This window comes from Ambystoma mexicanum, chromosome 2p (assembly GCF_040938575.1).
Source record: "Ambystoma mexicanum isolate Mex_15411 chromosome 2p, UKY_AmexF1_1, whole genome shotgun sequence".
In the NCBI taxonomy this organism is placed as follows: Eukaryota; Metazoa; Chordata; class Amphibia; order Caudata; family Ambystomatidae; genus Ambystoma; species Ambystoma mexicanum.
The window spans coordinates 953,475,434-953,494,307 of NC_090923.1; the positions used below are offsets into that span (position 1 = coordinate 953,475,434).

The 18,874-nt window shown below is 47.8% G+C and overlaps 1 protein-coding gene across 2 annotated transcripts in view; it reads right to left on the bottom strand.

Annotated features, from left to right (window-relative positions):
* LOC138566955 (serine/threonine-protein kinase MRCK alpha-like) overlaps positions 1-18,874 on the bottom strand; it is a 2,642,347-nt gene that overhangs the window by 1,455,591 nt on the left and 1,167,882 nt on the right. The gene's annotated exons all lie outside the window — the stretch shown is intronic.

Here is an 18,874-nt window from a genome sequence, read left to right on the forward strand (position 1 = left end):
AACAAAAATGTAAAAACTAAAAAAAAACGTATTCCTCTACAAGGAAGTGTCACTGCAATTTTACATTTCAAGAGTTACTGTCTGAATACAAAAAGCCAGTAAAACCAATGGCAACAGGTGAGCCGCAATTGAGGCTTTCACTCGCCGAATCCTCCACAGATGGAGAATCGGTGGTGGAATGAGAGCAGTTCCTCCTCCTTGAGAAAGCTAAATAGGACTGTTGTGTGGTAAACTTGGGGTCAGATTTGTTTGGAGGGCCCAACCAAACCAACCAATGTACCCTGTACCCGATTATGGGAAAAGGGGTCTGGCGGTCGTTCAATAGTAGTTCAAACTGAGTTAGTCATCCCCGCCCACTCCTGTGTGCTTTTTTGTGGTGTGCATTTGGGGCCATCCTTGCCTGGTGGTTCCATTAATCAATTTAATCAAAGAGGATTGGACTATCAAGGACAAAAGGGGCAGGTTGTGCAAATTTAGGGCCGGATTTTTTGGGAGGGCCCCATATTAACCCTAACCACTGTACCTTAGATCAAGCTAAGGAAAGGGGGTCAGGTGGTTGCTCAATTGCAGTGTAAACCGAGGTAGTTATTCCACCCGAGTCCTTCGGTGGTGCGAATTTGAGGCTTTTTCATCCTGGTGGTGCTTTCAACCAAATCAATCAAGACTGTATAGATTCGATTAAGGGTAAAGGGGTAGCTGGTTGTTCCAAAGCGGTGCAAATGGAGGTGGGCACCTCAAATTCCTTTCTTCCCTTCACGAGTATGCACCTGGCTCAGCCCGAGACGGGCAGTCTCCGTGCAGACGCAGTGGAAGTTAGTGCCAGGTAGCAACCCCCCCTCGATCGTATACCAAAAGTGTGAGATTGGGTGAGCAACCAATTGCACCCTTGGGTTAAATGTGCATTATGAACCAGCTTAGCCCTTCCTGGAAGGGAAAAGACCAGTCTATAGTGTGTTATGCGGCAATGATCGGAAGGCTATAAACCCCATTAAGGCAGGTAGATCAGCGGCCCCTTGCCTGGGCCCTCTGCCCCCGCCTTGAAGGGGAATCCTGGTTTACATAAGCTTCTAGCAGAGTCGATGTGGAAATCCCATCCATGTGTAGCCTTAAATAGATCATACATGTTGGCCTATTTTGCATAAGTGGCATCTTTGAGGGCTTTGTACTCAAATGATATATGCCGCGCCGAATTTATCAAAGAGGGGACAGATCTTGTGGTACTAGGTTTTGACTCTAGAATTGTGTTTGACCTATTAGTCAAGGATCCAGTATTGCTTAGACACACAAAGGTCTTGCTATTTCAATCTATAGTTGAATATGCGCCGAATATGCCTCCTTTAGCTCCATGGAATGGGGTAGATAAAGATCTGCGTACCCAGAGAAGCAGAGGATGCTAGAGATGTACACTTTGGCCGTTCGGAAGTTGCTCAGCCGGATTGCGTTCATAACTGGTCATGGCTGATGGGGACTTTGCATAATAATACCAGGGACATACACCCCAAGCCTAGCTTCAGTGATGACGGGCATATGCTAAACACTATACTGGAACTCTAGGGGGCACGCCCACCTCTTTACTAATGAGGCCTTGGATAAATATATCAGGAGATTAGGTAAAATATCGATCCAAGAAACCATGCTGATTGAGTGTCCTGTCGTCAATGGATATAGTACTTATTTTCAACCTGCACAGAAGGGATTGGGTGGTGGACCATCTAAAAAGGTCTTTTCATTTTGGTTAGATGCAGCATTCAATATTCTGTTACTAGGACCCTAGATAGTTGCCAGGGGGCCTTGGTGGTTGAGGTTAATTTAGGTCTCTGAACGACGCCTGCCATCCCTCATTACCTTCCTACCCACAACTATTACTCCTTCTATTCTCTCTGGTCCCCCTCACCGCCGGGTGGTGCACCACACCACTGTACCCCTCCTCGGAAGACCTTCAAAGGTGGAGACCTTTTGCATGTAGTCCCGATTAATGCTTGTTCTGCCATCTAACACTATGCCTACATCTGCCTCCTTCTTGAGGACATTGCCCTAGATATCCTCGTTCTTAACGAGACATGGTTCAATGCCAGCTCAGTCACTGCTTTTGACTCCCTTATGGTTATAAGATCATGTCCATGCCTCGCCCTAACCATGCTGGCGGTGGGGTTGCTCTGATCTTTCCTGAGTGGGTCGCTTCCTCCATCATACCCACCCAGCCTTACTCTTCCTTCGAGAGCCTGGCCTGCAAGCTGGTCATCTCTCCCACCTCCTCTGTGGCCATTGCCACTTTCTACAGGCCACCTGAGACTACCGCCTAGATCCTCACTGAATGGGCCCATTTCTTCTCCTCCCTCACAACCACCTCCGATCTCCTTCTCATGGGCGGTTTCATTATCCACCTGGACTCCACAATCATGGCATCCTCTCTCTTCTATGACCTTTGCACCTCGGTCTTCCTCTGAGGGCTCCCATAACCCCCCAGCCAACCTCATTCACGAACATCCGTCTGATAAAATGAGCGTGAACTGCTGCCTTCGCATCCACTCCCTCACCTATATCCCCACACCGCAGACTGACTCGCTGCTCTCAGTAACCTCCATTTTGCCATTACTAGCACTCTGCACATTCTTGCCCCAGTCATGAGGATCCGCCTGAAAGCTGCCTCTAAGCGTAACACCTGGTACGACTCTGAACTTGCAGCCCTGAAACACAAGTATAGAGCTGTCGAACGGAATTGGCAGACCTCAGGCTCACTCTCCGACAAACTGGCCTGTTGCCTACTCCAAAGGCAATACAGACTCTTCATCCGCACCAAGAAAAGGGCCCACATCCAGGGTCGTGTCTCTGGTGCATCTCACTTCCTCTACCGCCTTGCCTCCTATGGCCTAACACCCTCCCTCTGCCTGTCTCTCTTCCTATTGCCCTATCACACCTGATGAGGTCACCAGAGTTGTCCGCTCCATGAAGGTCTCCTCCAAATAGGTTTCCCCCTGCTCCCCCAGAACCATTAAGGACAATATTAGCTCTCTTGCCCCGGCACTTGCTGATTTCTGCAACCACTGTTCAGCTAATGGATCTTCCCCTCCTCCCTCAAGCACTCCCTTGTGCGCCCCTCCTGAAAAATCCACGGAAACAGCTCTTCTGGACACCCGTGAGGAATTGATCTCTCCTCTGCATTTGATACGGTCAACCACTCCATCCTCATAAAACGGCTCCATGATACCCTGGGTATCTCGGAGCAGGCACTGGACTTGCTGACCGCCTTCCTCATTGACCATCTGTCGCAGGATATTCTGGGCTCCTTCGCCTGTCCTACATCTATCTCCACCTGCTCTGTCCCCCAGGGCTCCAACCTCTCTTCCTGTCTCTTTAACACCCATCTTGCTCCATTGGCACAACTCATTTCCACCTATTCCCCTAAATTCCAGTGTTACGCAGATGACAACTCTTCTTCGAACTTCCCTCCGAGCCTCTCCTTACTTCTTCCATCATTCCCGACTGTCCATCTGCCATCCAGTCCTGGGGCACTTCCAATGATCTCTGCCTCAATGCCAGCAAGACTGAGATCCTTCCTACTGGGACTCCTGCTCTCTCTTCCCCTCACTCTGGCCATCTTCTATGGGCTCTCCCCCTTCTCTATCTGAAGCCGGAAACCTTGCAGTCATCTTCAACTCCTCCCTTTCCTTCATCCCTTACATTCAGGATGGTGCCAAGAAGGCCCACTTTCAACTCTACCTCTTCAAAAGGAATTCTCCCTTTCCCCCAGAAGCTCAATGTTTCTAGAGCTCTGGTTCTCTCCAGGCTAGACTACTGCAATAGCCTCTTCCTTAATCTACCCTCTTCTTCTATACAGCCCTTCCAACTAATTCAGAATAGGGCTTTGAGACTTCTCCTTGGCCTCAAGCCAAGGGACCACATCTCTCCAGCCCCAAGCACTCTCCAATGGCTCTTGGTTTCTGCAAGGATCAAATTCAAATCCCTCTGCATCATCCATAAGGATGTCTGGGGTCGGGGACCACGCTGTCTACAACTTGCTCTCACTAAATACTCTCCCTCCAGATCTTTACGTACCTCCGGCACCAACTCTCTGTGTGTCAAGCGCTTTGCTAAACAGAGCTTGGGCCGATCTCTTTCCTCAACAGCCTCCCCCTTCAGCCGGATCTCCTCAAATTCTGGAAGCTCCTCAAGACTTTCCTTTTCACCTCCTTCCCTTCCTCCCTCCTCTGTTAATCCCACAGTTGCTGAGATTGGTGACCAGGGCACTTTGTGGCCCTGGCTTCCCACAGCCAATCGCCTTCAGTGCTCCTGGCACCTGCCTTGGCACCCACTTGCCTTGCCACTGCAAGCCTGCACTTATTTATTGACAGCTGATCCCGCACCCAGACACTAACAGCTTCTCACTCCTTAGCACTTCCCTCCTGGCACTTGCACACCACCCCCCCCGCCCACTGCTTCATCCCTTCTCTGCACTTGCACATTCTGAATGCTCACAAGGCCTAGTAGGTCCGCCTCTATCTTTAATTGTTTTAATTGATTTTCATTCCCATGTTCCCTCCCTGTTGCCCCGTGGGCGCTTTGAAACACAATTTACTTGTTGTATAAGCACCTTACAAATGCACCATAAATAAAATACATACGCCTGCCCTAGAACGATCTTGCTAGTTAACATCTACTGGCATGGGGACATTTACCCTTTAAGTATATTTCTAGAATCATTGTCAACCACCATTATTGACTGGGTGATTAACAATGGGTTTGGCTCAAACCTATTGGCTGACGATCTGTATTCTTCCTTCCCCTTAGCTGATGAGTAGTCTATACATTTGGGGTGCCTGTTTGACTTGGGATAACTAATAACAGTTACAGGGAATGTTGTGGTCCTCCTGCTTTGTGGCTTTGGGGCTTCATACGTTGAATGGTGCCATTGAGAGGGATTTGATGCATGGTCCAACATGGAAGAGAGGAGACAGTTCCTCATTGCTCGATTACATGTTTATCGACTCAATGCTTGTTGATAATGGTGTGTATTTTGGAATATACCACAGTGACTGGAGTGACCATATTACGTTGGTTTCAGGATTTAAAATGGGTCCAATTGGGAACAAGGGGAGAGTGTCTACCAATCTGACCGTGACCCCGGCTGGTAACAGAATTGTCTGACAGCCAGACAATACGAAATATTTAATGCTAATTTGAACACAATCGTAGCCGAAATCCCATATGATTGGAAACTGTATACGTTGAGTGTATATCATTTTGGGACTTTCATCGATCAGTCCTTACTGGGCGCGGCTGGTAGGAATAAATTACATAAATCCACCAGAGAGAAATCAGGAAAATATAAACACACTTTTGACCCGATTGTAGCTAGGGAGAAATAATCCATGAAGGCAGATATTAGAGCAGCTCGTGATATACAGCCAGAAGGCCCGAGAAAGGTTGCTAGCAATTCAAAAGACCAGGTCTAGATTCAAAAACTGCAGCAAGCAGCAGAGGACTCGTTTGTTACAAAGGGAAGCAGTGTCAATGTTAAACATCTTAAAGAATAGTGAAAGTGGAAGCTTTTGGTCCACGATTAATTCTCTGGGCAAGGGCTTTATTGTAAAACAGATAAATGCAGTACCCGAGACTGAATGGGTCTGTCACTTTGAGGAACTATACTCTCTAATGGACCTGCCACAAGAATTTAATTATCCTCCCACGGGTACAGAGGAAGGGGAAGCATGAATTCCCCCATGAATCTCTCTTTGATCAAGATACGATTCAGGAATGAATCACTAGTTCAAGTAATTCACGTGCGCCAGGTCCAAATAAGTTTAGGTAATCGGCTGTTTAAGGGTGACCCGATAGTCTGGGTGATTATGCTTTCCTTTTTATTTATGGGAATAGTGACAACAGGTCGATATCCCCTGACTTGGCCGATGGCTCATGTAATACCAATCTACAAAATGGGCCCCAAATCATAACCTAAAAGCTACCACCCAATCTCAACACTTGATGCAGACAGTGGGATATTTGCCTCCGTCTTTTGTGAAAAACCCAGCGATTTTTCCCACCTTGTTCCCCAGGGTTCTACTACATTACGGCCCAAGAAATACGGTCTCTCTCAAATGCAGATTCTGGAGGCAGAATAAAAAAGGGACAACCAACTGAGTGGAGAATTCGGGGAAGAATGTGCAAAGGGGAGATGCGATAGTCAGCCCTTTTGTAATTCCCATCACCCCCCCCTTTTCTACCATTTGGGAGCATTCAAGTTCACACCAACTCTCCCCCTCCCCAATCCTGAGTAACACTGGGACGAAGAAGAGGCAGATGGGAGTCTTGAGGATTGCCCATGGGAGTCAATGGGCAATGTATTCATACAGGCAGTCTCCATCTTGTCCCAATAATGAGATCAGGCAGGGTCAGGCAATTATTAACACTTACTCACATCTGACTTCCATTAAACGTCACCACACAGATAAAAGGCAGAGCACGATAGCACACACTGAGCGAGCAGAAACTGCAGATAGGACCAGGAGAGAACAGAAGGAACTGTCAGGGGAGCTGTGTCTTCCGAGGACCAGAGAAGACTGTCTGCAGCCTGCTGGCTGTGTCCCCTGGTGGGCTCGTCCCCCCTGGGCTCAAGAAAGAAAGCCCAGGTGTCAGAGGGGCAGGCAGGAAGACCCTGACCTCGACGACGAGAGCTGTAGAGAGTTTCCTTGCCAGCACTGCACCAGACGGGTGAGTCTTGAGGAAATCCCAGTAGACGTATGTGTGGCTGGAGCGAGAACCTAAATATTGAATTTGTGAAGAAAGCAAGAAATAGAAAAAAGGCCCATGAAAAGCATTATTTGAGTTTGGTAAAATGAAGAGAGCGCTGGGGCTACTTATACCAGCGTCGACGTCGGATCCGAGAGCGGGATGGAAGTCTCTGAAGGACGACGAGTCGACACACAGTGTCCTCTGCTGTCGAAAGGTTTCCGAAGATGCAAGCAGGACCTCAGATATATCAAAGATGAGGAATACGTGGGAGAACATGATCCATTAGAACATATCGATTTATGCAGAAAGGTTATATGTAAATGACCCAGATGTTAACATACGCCTCTAATGATGCACATCACATTATATGGAGAGTTCAATAGACTTTGGATTAATTGGACCAAGTCAGAGCTGTTGCCACTCACACTGGCGATATACACGGAGAGGGGAAATCTAGTATATTTTTTCTTTTTTAAAACAACATTTTATTGAATTTTACCAACTCAACACAGACATCATATTAATGCATTAAACAACATCAACATGACATGCTTCCCATAGAATTTGCCGGTTGTGGGAACCGTAAATGCCCTTCTACCACTGCGGGGAACAACTTTGAGTCCAACCCCTCCCATTCTGTGACCAGTTTCTCCGCTATCCGCTTTCCTTGTGCGTGGATGTGGAGCCTTGATCAGTATAGCGGGCTGCATTGGAGCCATCGGGTCAGAGGGGGCCTCCTGGTGAGAGTTGGGAATTTTGCTGCATAATCCAAAAATGGGTCCCAAGTGGTCAATGTTTTGCTCAGGGCGCCTGCTCGGATCGCCCCAATTTTCTCTGCTACGGCTATCTCCCAGCATTTGAACCACCGTAACGCTATTGAGGGTCCCCCTTCATCTATCCATAATTTGGCCATAGTGATTTTCGCTGCCAGGAGCAGGTGTGTGCAGAGGTTGGATATTTGCTCTGACAGAGGGTATGCGCCGTTTCCTGTCTCCCCCAAAGGGATAATGCCTGGATCCCAGGGAATAGATAGCCCAGTGATATCTTTGATGTGCGTTAATATTGCTCTCCAGAAACTTTCTGCCTTAGGACAGGTCCAGACCAAGTGGAACAAAGTTCCGGGTACAGGACAGCCCCGCCAGCAGGAACCAGGAGCACTTGGAGTGGCTTTCTGAATTTGAACTGGGGTCAGGTAATATCTGTAACATAATTTATATCCCCCTTCTCTATTTGTAACGCATTGCGAGCTTTTGTGCAGTCTCGCCCAGACTTTCCCCCACTTTTCAATCCCTATTTCGCGGCCTAGATCCTTTTCCCACTCCAGCATGTATCTTTCTTTTTTCTACGAGTCCGACCAGTCTAAAAGTCTATAGTGGAGACTCTAACCCTGGTAGTTGTTGTATTTAAAGAAAGTTCCAGAGCCGTCAGCTCCCTGGCACATTTCTCTCGGATTCGTTTGTTCGACACCCAGTGCCTGATCTGAGCATAATGGAATCTCTCCTGTTCCCCCACCCCGAATTTCACTTTACATCTCTCCAATGTAATGTGAGAACCCTCTTCCGGGAAATCGCTTGTTTTACTTAAACCACCCTCTATCCAGGCCTGGAACTCTCTTGGGCACCTACCCAGCGAGAAGTTGGGATTGTTCCAAATGGGGGTCAGCGGTCCCATAGTACCCCGCACCCCCCCCCCCCCCAACAACGGGATGCAGTTTTTCAGCAATCTGCCATGACCACTGTGGCTGCTAAGGGGCCGCTATTTGTGTGCGGCCTTATGTTTGGTAAATGCGGAAGACTTGACAATGGGACAGGACACCAGTATTCTTCTATTTGCCTCCATTTCGGTAGATCTGATTCTTGCACCCAGGAGAATGCGTGCGATAGTTGGGAAGCTAAGGAGTATCTAGCTAGGTCTGGGACTCCCAACCCTCCCTGCGTTTTCCCCCTTAGCATGATTCGTTTGTTAATTCTAGGCCCCCCCCCCCCCCCGCCAGACGAAGTCTAATATTTTCTTTTGCAGGGCTTTTAAGGCGGGGCCCGGGATCTGTATAGGTAATGCTGTACCATGGTAAAACCATCTGGGAATTAAATTCATCTTGATGGCTGTGATTTGCCCAAACCACGAAATCTCCTGTTGCTTCTACCTCTTAAGGTCTTCCTGTAAGCCTTGAATGAGTTGCGGGATATTGCTAGAGTACAGCCGCGACGGGTCCTTTGTGATTTGGACCCCAAGATATTCAATCGTCCCTTTGGCCCATGGGATAGATAATAAGGGGGCTAGTGCTTATTTTTCCTGTGTGGTAAGATTAATGCCCAAGGCAACGGATTTCGCCCGGTTTACCTGGAATCCTGACAGGGCCCCAAACACTTCAGTTTCTTCCCACAGTGCTCCTAGGGATTTTTCTAATGATGCGTAAATTAACACATCTGCATATAAGGCGATTTTATACTTGTGGTCTCCTATTGATATCCCTCTAATGCTCACATTTTGTCTGATTCTGGCCACAAAGGGTTCCATCAACAGGGCAAAAATCAGGGCAGAAAGAGGTCATCCCTGCCTGGTACCTCTAGCTATATGTATGTGTTCAGACCTGATTCCATTAATCCGCAGCTGTGTCGTGGGTCTTTGATAGCCGGCCATCACCCATGTGACAAAATTGGTGCCAAAACCGAAGTGTTCTAAGACCGCCCTAATGTAGCCCCAATCCACCCGGTCCAAAGCCTTATGGGGATCCAGTGAAATCACGGCCATCCCAACCCTCATTTTCCAGGCGCTTTCAATTACATTTATTGTTCTTCTAATGTTGTCATGTGTGCTTCTACCCGGTATGAATCCTGTTTGGTCTCGATCAATTAGAGCTGGCAGGACCACCCCCAGTCGTTTAGCCAATACTTTAGTGAATATCTTGCTGTCGTTGTTCAAGAGAGATATTGGGCGACAGGAGTCGGGAGATTCGGGATCCTTCCCAGTTTTGTGTAGTAAGATAGTGGTTGACTCAGCCATTGAATCTGTGACAGAGCCTGTGGACAGAAAGGAGTTAAACAGGCTATCCATTTGGGGAGCTAGAATTCTAGCATATTTTTTGTAAAAGATTGCCGTGAGGCCATCCGGCCGAGGGGCGGTAGATTTGAAGGATTTGATCGCTTCTATGATTTCCTCGATCTCAATGGGCTCTTGCAGACCTTCCAGCAGGGGTGTGTATTGAGGGGGTATGGCATTCAAGAATTCCGGCAACTTGTCTAGGGCCGTGGGCTCACCGGACATAATAGACCTTGATTTTCCCTGTGTCGGAATAGTGTAGCTTCCCATCTTCTCCCCGTATCTGTGCGATGTTGTTTCGCTTATGCATTTTCTGCAGTTTCTGCACCAGGCCTTTGTTTGCTTTATTCCCCTTGCTGTAATAGAACTGTTTTGTATATGCCAGAGACTTAGCCGTGCGATACATGCAATGCATTTCTAGCGCTAGTTTAGCCTTTCGCAGGGACCTTTCGGCCTTCCTAGTATAACGTGCTTTCAGTTCCGCTTCCCATTGAGACACATCTTTTTCCAGCTTGGCCATGGCTATATTCGATACTCTTCTTTGTTCCGCTCCTGCGCTTATCAAGGTTCCCCTGGGCACAGCCTTCATTGCATCCCAGATGATATTCATAGGGGCTGTTTCTGTGGTGTTCTCTTTAAAATAGTTCGTTATCGTGTCTTGTACTTCAGACCTGATAGCTTCATCCAGCAGCAAGGAATCATTAAGTTTCCAGTACCGCCGGGTATGATTTCTTTGGCCTGATATCGCTAAGTTCATGGAGACTGGAGCATGGTCCGCGATCATACATGTGTGTATTTCTGCGTTGTTTAGGCACGGGAATAGCGTTCCGGACAGCAACATAAGGTCTTTTCTCGAGTAGCCTTTGTGGACATTGGAGAAATGCGTGTAGTCTCTGGAATCCCCATTAAACAGCCTCCATGCGTCCACAGTTTCAGTCTCTCTGAACAGTTCGGCTAGAGAAAGAGCATGCGTAATATCCGCCGATGTGGGGGGAAGAGTTTTGTCCGCTTGCGGGTTTGGCGTTGCGTTAAAATCCCCCCCGATAAACAGGTGGCCTTCACGGAATGCTGAGATAATTGGAATGAGGTCTTTGATGAACTTGTTTTGAGCTGTATTGGGGCTATAAACTGTCATGATAGTGATGGGAAGTTCAAACCAGCCCTTGAGCAAGAGGAAGCGACCGTCTGGATCTCTCGTACTGTGATTTGCGAGAGTGGGACTTTGTCGCTTAGCAATATCGCTACCCCTCTTTCTTTCACCGCTGCGGTAGCAAAGTAGGCAGTTTTGAATCGCTTAAATCTGATGTGACGTTCGTCCCCCTGTAATAAGTGGGTTTCCTGCAATAGTACAATGTCTCCCTCTAGTTGCTCCAGCCGATGTTCCACTGAGCGGCGTTTTCTTGGTGAGTTCATGCCTTGCACGTTCCAAGATAGGATGCGTATTTCGCTCAGCCATAATCCACTGTTCCCTGTAGCTTTTGTGCTATATATTGAGCTCTGTTCTGGTCTGCGGGGTTGCAACACCAAAACTGTGTGTGTCCCAAAACAGAACCCGTTCTCAGCTGAATGCTGCACCTTGTCGTGTTGATTCGAAGCATGCCACTTACCACGGGTGATGTCCGCTGTGTTGAATTTGTCCCAGAAGAGTCCCAATTTACCCCCTCACCCCCCCCTCCCAACGGTGAACTAGTTGGAGAAACACCATCCTACCGTCACTGGGGAACTAGTGGCACCAATGCTCCCGTTACTGGCCAACTGGGCCCTTGAATTACGAAGTGCTCAGGTTCCGGTAGTACTCTTCCATCCTTCACCTGAGCGAGTATAAATTTCCTGTTTTTGCCCCACCTCTCCTGCTTTGCCGAGTGAAGTGAGCCTGCCGCTTGAGGACGGGGATTACTCGATCCTTCTGCGGAAAACCCTTAGCCCCAGTCGCTGTCTTTCTTCGGGGGGGGGGGGCCCTAGGTCTCTGCCTTCTGTTAGTTTTCGTCCAATCCCCTCCCCTGTTGACCACTGAGTGGGTATTAGCCGTTTCTTCAGGCTAGGATTCCTCCTCTCCCCTTTTATGTCCCATGAGCTTTTCCGCTTCTTTCATTGTATGGATTTGCCTCTGGGACCCTTCCCACTTGAATTTAACTAAGGTGGGGAAACCCCACTGGTATGGAGTTTTCTTCTCGCGCAGCCATTCCGTCAGAGGTTGCAGCAATTTCCGTTTCTGTAGGGTCAAATTCGCCAGGTACTGATATAAAGATATGGGTCGAACCCCGGAAGGTGATCTGCTGCAGCTGCCTTGCTTCATGCATTATATCTTCCTTTACTTGAAAGAAATTTATTCTAGCCAGCACATCCGGGCGGAATTTAGATGCTCTCCTAGGGCTTGTCCTATGCACCCGATCCAGCTCCAGAGGCGAATTATCAGGGAGGGTGGTGATAAAGCAGAAGAGCTCCGTCACGTAGGCTGTCAAGTCTGCGTCTGCGATCGAGGTGGGGACCCCTCTAATGCGAATGTTCTTCCGCCAGCGATTTTCTAAATCCTCTTGTTTGGCTTCAAGAGCATTGCATCTGGTTTCGAGGGCGGAGATTCTATCTCTGTCCCGCTCGCTTTCAAATTTTTGCTCGCAGACTTCAGATTCCAGCCGGCAGTTCAGTGTTCCACTTCACCCATCCTTTTGTCCAAGGCATTGATTTTCTTAGTAACCTCTTCGGTCCCCTTTTGAATTTCCCTGGTTAAAGCTGATAATAGGTCCTGGAGGTCGGCCTTGGTGGCTGCTTGTGATGGGCTGGACCCTGACTCAACTAGTGCAGGCTCGCTGTTGTCAGGTGGCTCCGTTGGAGGGACGATCTTTCTGGCCTTATCCATGGTTGCGTTGGCCAAGAGGGCAGAGATATCCCCTTGCTTAGTGGCCTTCCCACTTTTAGACATTTGCTTTAGAATGCTGGGTACCCCGATGGCTGGATTGGCTTTCTTTAGCCTCCCGATGGCTTATTGCCGGCACGCCTCAGGCCTCCACACTGACTGGGAGCCTCCTGTCCCAGCCACGCCGCCGGGCTCGTGGTGGGCCCCCTAGGGTTGATTTCAGGGCTGACTGGGGCTCGAGTTAAGGGTGCTTGGGTTGTGATTGCAGCCCCCAGCTGTCTTTCCGGAGCCGGGCCGGTTGTCTTCCCCTCCCTGCTCCTCACCTGCTCATTTCCGGGCAGCTGCTATGCCTGGTGGTCACTGGCAGTGCCTCCCGGCTCAGGATCCCCTCTCTGGCCGGTGTGCCTTCACCGGATGCTGGTTTCGTCCCTCTGGGCTGCAACCTCTGTGCTGCGCGGGCCCCCTCGATGCGGGGAGAGAAGCTCCCAGTCTGTCGGCGTTGGCTGCTGGCTGTTAGGGGGGGGGGCCGGGGCACGTATCAAGACACCGGACCGGGACGATCCGCCATGGTGGTTGCTCTCCCTCCGCCTTGTGGGAGGGGCCGCGAGAGCCCCGCTGCCTCAGGTGTCCCGGCCGGAGCCCGCGCCCCGCTGCTGGCTGGCTGTTGGGCTCCCCGCCCTCGCTGGCTGGCTATTAATTGCCCCCTGCCCGGCGCAGGGCTTGGAGCGACCTCCCACCTTGCTGCCTCTCCACCGCGCCTCCGCAGTCCGAGGCGCGGTCGATCTCTGCTGGGTGCCGGGCAAGGTCCAGGCGGCTTCTTGCTGCGAGCCTCCATATAGCCCGCGTCCTCGATGCCCTTGCACCGCGGGAGGTCAGTGCTCTCGTGGGTCAGTCTTCCCGTCGGCGATGTTCATTTCAGGTGAGGTGAGGTGGTGCAACGCGGCTCTGGCGTGCTTGCAACGGCGCCCGACACTCTTCATTGTGTCAGCGCTTCCTTGCGGCTGCATAGTACGGCGGCCATTTTGGGAGCCGGGGTCCTCCTGATCGAACCTGTGAAAAGTCTGCTAAAACAGCTTCAATTCAGGAATCTCCTGTAGCAATAACTGCAGGACCACCTCTGATCCCCTACCCTTCGAATTCAGCGTATAACGGGGCCGCAGCCCGGCGTGCATCATTACAGAGCATTGGGCCAGTCGGAGCTCTCAGGAAGCGATGCCGTCCGCGCTGGCTCCTCTAGTATTTTAAAAATAAAAAGGTCCAGTGGGGTGTGTACAATGCATAGGGATAGTGGCGACTGCAAGTGTGAGAACACCGATGTTGGAAAATGATTTTATACCTTACAAACCTTTGAAAAGATGGCCGAAAGAGGGATTAAACTTCCCATCTCTATGATGGGTCGGATATCTCTTAAAATCATTGGAGTCCAGAAAATACTTTGTGTATCAGAATTTGCCTGTATTGCCACTAGTTACTTATTCTAAAAGGCTAAACCAGTTCATAACTTGGAGTGCATGGGTTGATGTGGTGCCGCGTATTGCACTGGGTATGCCAAGAAGAAAATTGGAGGATTGGTAGTGCCTGATTTAGTACAATGCTTTTATGTAGTTCAAGCTCAGTATGCCACATTGTGGCATAATGTTAAAGAAGTCTTACACAGCCACACTGAGAAAGTTACAGCATTTGCTGCTTCATGCTGCAAGCCCAGCCATCCAGTATGAGTGAAATATAGCTTGGGTCAGATTCTAACATGTCACACTATCTGGAATTGTTAAATATAGCAGTTTACAAATGATCTTTTCACTGAATATTTCCATCTTTAACACCATCTCCCAATTACATAAAAAACGGTTTCTTAACTTGCATCAGACATTGGATGTCTAAAGGTTTGGGGACTTATTTGTTGAGAGTTTCTTCATTGTTCTTCACTGGTAGCGTGAGAAGAGAGCAACGGTTTAATGATGTTCCCTTATTTAGGACTGCAAACACCACTTAGGATTTATTTAGCTAGTTTGCCAAGTGAACCACTTCAGTTTCCAATATCATCTCTTTCCCCACCACTACACACCTGCTATCGAAATTATATATCATAGCAAATATCTTTCAAGTGCACCAAGCTTTTTCTGCTCATATCAGGTGCGACAATAGTTTAAGTATAAATCATTATGTGGAGTGGAACAATGCTAGTTTACAGATGAGGTTTCTCTCAATTACCGCCATAAGCCGATTAATGTGAAATTCATTATGCATTCCACACGCATGCCAGATGTGCCAGATGAGTGCGATTAATGTGGTAATGCATATTTACTGCATTTACTGTGGACCTGCGCTTTGATGCAACAAAATAAAAAAATCTACAGAACTGTTAGAGATACTGTTGTAGATATCATTGACAAAGAATTCCAATGTTACTGCTAGTGTGGTTGTTAGGTTTATTTGCAGAAACAGATACTTGGGGAACATCCCCGAGTTAATCTATGTACAAATGGATGGCAGATTTCATAGATTATAAAAATGTAAGTGGACTTTGTTCTCAGATTCCCTTAGTCTGTTGCCTGAAGGACGGACATATGCAAAGGTCAGGGACCATATCAGTCGAAGAAAGAAAATGGTGATATGGAGAATATCTACTAAAATGGGAGCCTTTTTATTGGTAAACTGAAGTATGCATGCTCTTTGCGATTTAAGTATGCATGCTCTTTGCGTTTTTAAAAATGGTACTTTACAGATTCTGTGGCATCCCTGGTTATCATAACTTTCCTGTACCCTTTGTACCAAAGCTGTAATATTATTTCCTGCATAAGGGATATTTGCCGATTGCTGCTGGTTATTTTGCATTTTCATCTTAATATTAAAAAACACAAAGAACCCTTTGAGTGCAGATCCCTTTAACCCACAGGAACAGGAGTGATATTTCCTCCATAAGGGATATTTGCTGATTGCTGCTGGTTATTTTGCATTTTCATCTTAATATTAAAAAACACAAAGAACCCTGTGAGTGCAGATCCCTTTAACCCACAGGAACAGGAGTGATGCCTAGGCCTTCATGTTAAGGTGTACAGGGTGGAGGTGAAATTGGGGTGCAGCTGACAGAGCAATGAATATCTTTGTCTCCTTGACTGGTATAGAGGGACCACTTAAAATAATGGAACAAACTATGCCAAGAGTAGACAAGTTTTGGAGCTCCAAAGAAAAGTGTTACCAATGTGCATGCACTGAATATCGTTGAAGCAGTCCTTCATACAGAATGCCTTGAAGAAAGGATGAAAGAAAAAGAATGGGGTCAGAAAACCCTTAAGATAGAGTTCGCAACCTCAGCAAGTTCACACAGATTTTCCTTAAGAACAAGGTGCTCCTTGACTCACCGTCACCCACGTGGTAGTGCACAAAGTCTTTAGACTACAGGGGATAAAATCTGGGGGTGGTGTTGACATGTGGGTAGCAACAATGGGGGCTCCACCAGAAAATATATATATACAAATTAAAACAATTTGAGAAAAAAAGTGATTATCATTTTTAGACACTCCCTTGATGTCACCTGGCTTCATCTGCCAACCCATTTATTTGACATGCAACTACTGTTCTAGCTTAGGTTGAAATCCTTGGACAAAGGTAGTGGACACTGTTTCTTGCAAGGTGACTGTAGGCTTATTGATAGTGGACAGTTGTGCAAAGGTAATTTCCAGACCAAGGAATCAGCAAGAGATTCTCCCCCGATTGGTTTAGAGTTCTCTATTTTTGGCCAGTCTGTTGCGAGATCTCAGGAATATTTATCAATATGTGGTCTCTCAGCTGACTTAGTGTTGCAACTAGTCCCGGGTCAGTTGCTGGTCATTTACTTCAAATCACTTAGGGGTTGTTGAACCTGAACCAGCAAAAATAGCATATGCAGATTCACATCTAACCACAATGGGTTGTAAAATTGGATAACAGTCTCTAGTTCTTCTAAACATCCAGGTTACACAAGGCAGTAAGGTAACTCCTTGCTCCCACCATCCGCAGTAATGGTCTTAAAGGGAATTAAAACAGAGGATCTATCGGGCCATAGTCTGTTCCACATCTGATATGGGAAGGACACAGCATGGAGACAGAAACGGCAGCGCTCCACACTTGTGATATCTAGGTAATAAGCCAGAGGATTTGGTGACGGCGATAGCCATGGCAATGATTGCTGACACTTCCTCTTCTTTCAGAAGCTTCTCAAACGAGGCGGCCTCTTTGTGCGGCCAGTAGTCAGCTTAGGTCCCACAACAGGTGAGCAATTGGTTCTATGTTATTTAATTTCCAGTAATTTCAACGCCTGGCATTTAAACGTGGAAAGGGGGTGCACACAAAATACCCCTACCCCAATTATTTTTACCTATTCCCTACCCCCAGCCCCTTATTTGCCCTTTCTTTCTCACCCCCTCTAAAAATTTAATTTACCCTTTTTGTCATTCTTTCCACGTTTAAATGCCAGGCGTTGAAATTACTGCCGTTCAAAGGACGTTGTACCGAGCAATTTATGCTTGCATTAATCACCGTTTATCTCCCCAGGTTACTATCGCGGTTTCAGGGGTTTTGTGATTTACTTCTCTTATTGTTTGTGCATGGATCATAATGTAATATTGTGTATAGTTAACATAAAACTGATAAAAATTGGCTTTTCCGGCACTTCTATTGCCGATAACATTTGACACACTGCACACTCTGGCTAAACTTTTCCAGAGAAAGTCTGGCACAGCCCCCTCACCACACACTCGAAAATTTGGGGCATATTTGTCAAAGAGAAAAACGTTTTTTGGTCTATTTCCGATTTCCCACAGAGAAAAAGGTGCTTCCATTGAGTAAGTACACAGCAAAGACCACTGAATGGATTTGCGCTAAATAAGAACCATGTTGGGCATGAAGGGTCGCAAATATTCTTTTTTTGCTTTGGTCTAAATGGTTCCCATAGTTTTAAAAATTTTAACTGAAAAATGGGCTGCCACACCCCACAACCAAAAATCTCCCATGGTGAAGTGCCAAACAGATTTCCAGAAATAAAAATCCACAATTGTGTTTTTGTTGGATGCTAGTGGATACCATGGAAATCCTAAGGGAAGCTAAAAAAAGAAAAGCGGTCTAAATTCTATTTCGAGGAGGGAAAGAGGTGGGGAGAATTAAAGGGGACCAAAAATATCTAAAGAGATTGAGGCAAAAACAAATTACGTTGGAAGCGGCTGTATCGGTGTGTGAGACCGAGAGAGACAGAGTTCCGTGCGGCTTCACGTGCCAGGTGCTTTCCTCTAACCGTAGGACGAGCTGCTGCTGCTGGAGGAGGATCCATTGGACGTGCTGTGCTTCGGTGCCTTTGAGCACAGTCAAATCCTGTTGAGGCTGGAACTGGGACCAGGGTAGGCAAAAACAACACCCCCTCCCTGATTGGCAGCACACAATAAGCAGATATTCTACAATCCTCAGTGCGGCTGTATTTCGGAGCCCTGCCAAGGCATTTAACAACCCTCAGGGCGGCTATACTCTAATCCCATCAGCAACTAGTCCCTGCCACACCTCCTCAAGCCCCACCCCGATCCACACCCTTCTGGCGCATGCGATCGTGATGAGGGGACTGCAGGCTGCACCACGCTAGAGGCGCACTGACAGTGTCAGAAACGGTGAGGTGTTGAGGGTGGGTAAAACATCCATAGCAGTGTGGAGTGGAGTGTCAAGTGATTTCACGGGGTCGCAGGGTCCTGCACTGTACATCTTGGTCCCTCTGATTTTATAATCTAGGGAGTTGGTTGAAGACTTTCCTGCAGTCTGCGCAGTCTACACAGGCAAAATGGGTGCAGGGATGCAGGACACTCGGAATCTCCGCAGCTCCAAACAGGTAGAGGCGGAGGCCCTTTGCCTCCCCAAGCAGCAGTAATGACAGCCCAGCCTTCCAACACAGGGGAGTAATAGAAACTAAAACTGCTACAATAAACAATTCCTTAACTTCAACTCCCACCTCAATCCCCCATCCTTCGATTTTCACAAGTAGCCAAATTTCACTCTTGCCATCCTTCCAGGCCCTGCTAGTGTCACAAATTTCCCAGCAACTTCAAAAGCGGTCCAGACTGATACAGACCCCTCAGAGCTAGTGGAACTGTTTGTATTTGGCGAAGAGACTGCCCAAAACCTGCACAGTGCATGGCAGCAGCCAGTGACGGGGTCAGCAAAGGCCTCATTACAGCCCTGGAATAACGACTTTAGCTGCTTCTACACAAGCGGTCAATGGGATGACTTGGAGAC